The sequence below is a fragment of the Leptonotus elevatus genome, chromosome 1 (assembly GCF_054856555.1).
Source record: "Leptonotus elevatus isolate MCC_2025b chromosome 1, RoL_Lele_1.0, whole genome shotgun sequence".
Classification (NCBI taxonomy): domain Eukaryota; kingdom Metazoa; phylum Chordata; class Actinopteri; order Syngnathiformes; family Syngnathidae; genus Leptonotus; species Leptonotus elevatus.
Genome location: NC_141239.1, coordinates 46,237,490 through 46,243,385, shown reverse-complemented (window position 1 = coordinate 46,243,385; position 5,896 = coordinate 46,237,490). Strand labels below are relative to the sequence as shown.

Below are 5,896 nucleotides of genomic sequence, written 5' to 3'. Positions count from 1 at the left end.
ACCATCAGTCCTGCTTCATGCCAAAAGGAAAGCATCATGTGACCATTCGTTTGCAGGGTTGCTTCTCAGCCAAGGAATTGGGCTCGCTCACAATTTTGCCAAAAAACACATGCATCCATTACTAATGTATAGTACTAAAACATCCTCGGACAGCAACTGTATGACAGCAGCAAGGTTATTTTATTTACTAAAGCAAAAAAACATTTTCGTTAATGAAAAAAAAAACCTTTTTAAAAAACTGAAACTGAAATCACATTTTATGATTACAAAATGATCTATAATTCTAGCAATAATATCCTTTGTTTTCGTCTGTGGTAATTCATTTAATATATGAGCCTTTGGGGTTCATTTTAAATGTGATCTATTTTTTTTTATTGACACTGTAAATCATAGAACAATAGCCACTCTTATCAACAAAGTTCATAATCCAACGACTGAACCAATTTGTTGATTTGAACGGGATTTATTATATTGCCCTGAGTACGGAAGTGACGTCATCTAGCAGCCCCGATAGAGAACCGCCCCCGGCTCTATTTACTTCACGAGATGTGATGGCGTGTAGCTGTGCTAATGAGGTAGGTTTGAAGCTCGAATTTTTCCTGTTGTTGTTGGTCGCTTGTGTACATTGCTCCCTCTTTCGCGAAAATGATTTATAATGCAAGTCCAGTGTAAGTGCAGCTAAGCTTACGTTAGCATACCTAACCATCTGTTGATTATGATGGATGCAGCTAATTATTTAGAATTGCTACGCTTCTGTTAGCGACGGTTAGCATAGCAGAGCTAACCGTCTGTTGAGTAAGATGAATGCTAATTGCAATTTTTAAGAGGAAATCAATAACAGGCTGGTTTTTGATGTGAAAATATACAATGGCTTAGTATTACCAGTACAGTATAAATGAAGTATTGGTAAATTGCTGCATTTGTGTTTACTTAAATTTGTTCTTTCAATAGAAATATTTCAGTAAAGTCTGTTAGTGTTCATTACATTTAATTTATGCAAATATTTAGCAGAGCTGTGCTATCCACTGTATTTTATTTTCGTTGGCACATTTACTGCACACTGCACAGGCTATTATGGTACACTGAAAGTCAACTTCAAGACATTTGCACCAAGTTACCTATCAAACTGATTGAAACTCATTTTTTTCTATAGCTTTAGATCATTATCTTCAGTGAGACATGTCAGTCATGAGGCCACAGAGGGCAAAAGTTAAACCCAAAGAAGAGGTAGCATACTTTTCATCCTTAGGTAAAGACAAGAATGGCTTCACCATAAAATATATTAATTAATTCAAAGGTGAGTATTGGTAAAATATTCTTTAGTATGGGTCTAGTTTTCATTATTGTTATAATGAAATATTTCTGTTGTATCCTTTTTTCTTTGTAAGGTCGAGGAGTGTTCAGTTCCTGCTCCTTTCAGAAGAGAGACTTTCCTACTGAATATCGAGGAGAAGTTCTAAGCAAACAGGAACGTGAAAACAGGCTGAGAGTGTATCATGATGCCCGGAAGGTTTTCATGTTTGAATTTCGCTACAATGGAAAAACACTATGGTATGTTTATATGGTGTGTTGTCACACTTAATTTTGTTTTTTTGGGGGGATATCGTGCAAGGTTTGACAAAACATAAAAGATTAATTAAAACTCAAAAGCAAAAGTACATTATTTTCTCAATATAATTTTTTTATTTTTTTATTTCATTTTTTACAATATTGTGACTTGTTTTTTTATTTTACTTTTACAGTTATCGTGAGTATCGCTAACCTCACAATATCATGTTAATTATCATATCGTGATTTCTTATGACATTTGGATATTGTGTCATACATGTGACATACTAGAATTACTGGTCGCACATTCATGATTACATGAAATTATATTATAGCAGTCTAGTCTTAGTAAGAATTTAATTGTATTGGTATTTTTCTATTCATCTGCCCCAGGTTTCCACTGAAGCACAACCTGATGAAGACACAGCTATCAGACTGCGCCAAAGTTGACCAGGTGACTAGATTTCTTTTTGAATGTTGTTGAAATCAGTTTTCCGAAGCAAGACATTAGTGGAGGGTGGAGATACTAGGGCTGCACAATATGTGGAAAATATCTTGCCGCACGAATGACTCATGCAATATGTGTATTGCAAAGACGTGCAACAAATGAATATTGGATTAATTGTATACTTTAGTCTGAGGCTAAGCGATATGGCCAAAAAATAAAATAAAAAGTATTTTAAACCAACCATCCAGCATTCTGCCACCACTTGTGCAAAATTACAACTCACAATAACATCTGGATGTAACAGAACATAACAACAGCTTTTAATAATCCAGAAGACAAAATACATTTCACGATTTAGCAAATTTTCAACGATTCAATTTAAATTTAATTTATTCAATTAATTTGATTTATTGCCAGGCCCTACTTGAGTCTGAATTTGACCAATCAGAGACAACATTAATTGCGCATCGCTATACAAGAGAATTGTATCGAGGAGCATTACTAACAAAAAATAACTTATTTGGATAAGACTAGATCACAATGAGCATGATTATTTTTCTGCACGTACGTGTATTTCTTTAATTAGATTATATAGATATATATATTAGGTCCATGTTCAATGTCAAAATAATCTCCATCACTGTATAAAACACCCATGTCGCATGTTTTGTCAATACTGTGCAGACCTCACAGGTGCATAGTCTTCACAATGTCGTAGTTGTGAATAACTGACACTCTGAGGACAGTGTATTTACACACTGCGAATGTAAAATAAGTTTTCAGGGGTTTGGAGTTACACATACAGTCCTCATAATTCATACTCTGGTATGGACACTCTGAGGACTGTGTATTTTCTATTAATTGTTTCATTGTGAAAAATAGACGTCACCAATTTACACAAACCACTAGTGCTGACGGATTATTTATTTTTCAAATAGCAAATAAAATGTATTTGCATTCACAATACTTTAACCTATTCATTGTTCTTTATGTACTGTAACTGTGTAAATGCACAGGTACAGACTTGTGTGTTACTAAGAATTTAATTTTATATGTATTTTTCTCTTCATGTGTACCAGGTTTCAAATGAAGCACAACCTGAAGACATAGCTAAAGATGTAGCTGTCACAGACCAAGTTGACCAGGTGACTAGATTTGTTTTTGAATGTTGATGTTGAAATACATTTTTCAGAAGCAAGACGTAGCACAATATATAAAAAAATATTTTGTCGCACGAATGGCTCATGCATATACTGTATGTATGTATACAGTATATGTGTATTGCAAAGACATGCAACAAATGAATATTGGATTGTATACTTTAGTCTGACTTTGACCAATCAGAGACTACCTTAATTGCGCATCGCCATACAAGAGAACCGTATTGAGGGGCATTACTAACAAAAAATAACTTATTTGTATAAGACTAGATCACAATAAGCATGCTTATTTTTCCGCATTAACGTGTATTTCTTTCTTTGGATTATAAAGATTTCTCTATTTCTCTATCTTTATCTCTATATCTATCTATCTATATCTATATATCTGTCTCTCTATGTCTCTCTCTCTCTATATACAGTATATATATATCTATACATCTATATCTGTATGCATGTGTGTGTGTGTATATATATATATATGTGTATATATATATGTATATATATACATACATATATATATATATATATATATATGTATATATATATATATATATATATGTATATATATATATACATACATATATAGATATGTATGTATATATACATACATATATATATATATATAGATATATACTGTATATATAGAGTGTGTATGTATACAGTATATGTATAGATCTTTTTTTTAGGTCCGTGTTAAATGTTTAATCTCCATCACTGTATAAAACACCCATGTCGCATGTTTTGTCAATACTGTGTAACCCTTGCAGATACATAGTCCTCACAATGTCGTAGTTGTGAATAACTGACACTCTGAGGACAGTGTATTTACACACTGCGAATGTAAAATAAGTTTTCAGGGGTTTGGAGTTACACATACAGTCCTCATAATTCATACTCTGGTATGGACACTCTGAGGACTGTGTGTTTTCTATTAATTGTTTCATTGTGAAAAATAGACGTCACCAATTTACACAAACCACTAGTGCTGACGGATTATTTATTTTTCAAATAGCAAATAAAATGTGTTTGCATTCACAATACTTTAACCTATTCATTGTTCTTTATGTACTGTAACTGTGTAAATGCACAGGTGGTCGTGTTACTAAGAATTTAATTTTATATGTATTTTTCTCTTCATGTGTACCAGGTTTCAACTGAAGCACAACCTGAAGACATAGCTGAAGACGTAGCTGTCACAGACCAAGTTGACCAGGTGACGAGATTTCTTTTTGAATGTTGATGTTGAAATCCATTTTTCAGAAGCAAGATGTTGCACAATTTATAAAAAAAAATATCTTGTCGCACGAATGGCTCATGCAATATGTGTATTGCAAAGACATGCAACAAATGAATATTGGATTGTATACTTTAGTCTGATTTTGACCAATCAGAGACTACCTTAATTGCGCATCGCCATACAAGAGAATTGTATTGAGGAGCATTACTAACAAAATATAACATTTGGATAAGACTAGATCACAATGAGCATGCTTATTTTTCCGCATTAACGTGCATTTCTTTCTTTGGATTATAAAGATCTCTCTATCTCTATCTTTATCTCTATATCTATCTATCTATATCTATATATCTGTCTCTCTATGTCTCTCTCTCTCTATATACAGTATATATATCTATACATCTATATCTGTATGCATGTGTGTGTGTATGTATGTATGTGTATATATATATATATATATATATATATATATAGATATATATATATACTGTATATATAGAGTATGTATGTATGTATATATGTATGTATGTGTATATATACAGTATATGTATAGATCTTTTTTTTAGGTCCGTGTTAAATGTTTAATCTCCATCACTGTATAAAACACCCATGTCGCATGTTTTGTCAATACTGTGCAGCCATCACAGGTGCATAGTCCTCACAATGTCGTAGTTGTGAATAACTGACACTCTGAGGACAGTGTATTTACACACTGCGAATGTAAAATAAGTTTTCAGGGGTTTGGAGTTACACATACAGTCCTCATAATTCATACTCTGGTATGGACACTCTGAGGACTGTGTATTTTCTATTGATTGTTTCATTGTGAAAAATAGACGTCACCAATTTACACAAACCACTAGTGCTGACGGATTATTTATTTTTCAAATAGCAAATAAAATGTGTTTGCATTCACAATACTTTAACCTATTCATTGTTCTTTATGTACTGTAACTGTGTAAATGCACAGGTGGTCGTGTTACTAAGAATTGAATTTTATATGTATTTTTCTCTTCATGTGTACCAGGTTTCAACTGAAGCACAACCTGAAGACATAGCTGAAGACGTAGCTGTCACAGACCAAGTTGACCAGGTGACGAGATTTCTTTTTGAATGTTGATGTTGAAATCCATTTTTCAGAAGCAAGATGTTGCACAATTTATAAAAAAAAATATCTTGTCGCACGAATGGCTCATGTTATATGTGTATTGCAAAGACATGCAACAAATGAATATTGGATTGTATACTTTAGTCTGATTTTGACCAATCAGAGACTACCTTAATTGCGCATCGCCATACAAGAGAATTGTATTGAGGAGCATTACTAACAAAATATAACATTTGGATAAGACTAGATCACAATGAGCATGCTTATTTTTCCGCATTAACGTGCATTTCTTTCTTTGGATTATAAAGATCTCTCTATCTCTATCTTTATCTCTATATCTATCTATCTATATCTATATATCTGTCTCTCTATGTCTCTCTCTCTCTATATACAGT

General features: G+C 32.8%; 1 long non-coding RNA gene across 1 annotated transcript; it reads left to right on the top strand.

Annotated features, from left to right (window-relative positions):
* Positions 1 to 285: 285 nt before the first annotated feature.
* LOC147182509 (uncharacterized) lies at positions 286 to 3,143 on the top strand. The gene is made up of 4 exons (XR_015095762.1): positions 286 to 1,297; positions 1,389 to 1,551; positions 1,942 to 2,002; positions 3,076 to 3,143. It is a non-coding gene; the product is annotated as an uncharacterized LOC147182509 (long non-coding RNA).
* The last annotated feature ends 2,753 nt before the right edge of the window (positions 3,144 to 5,896 follow it).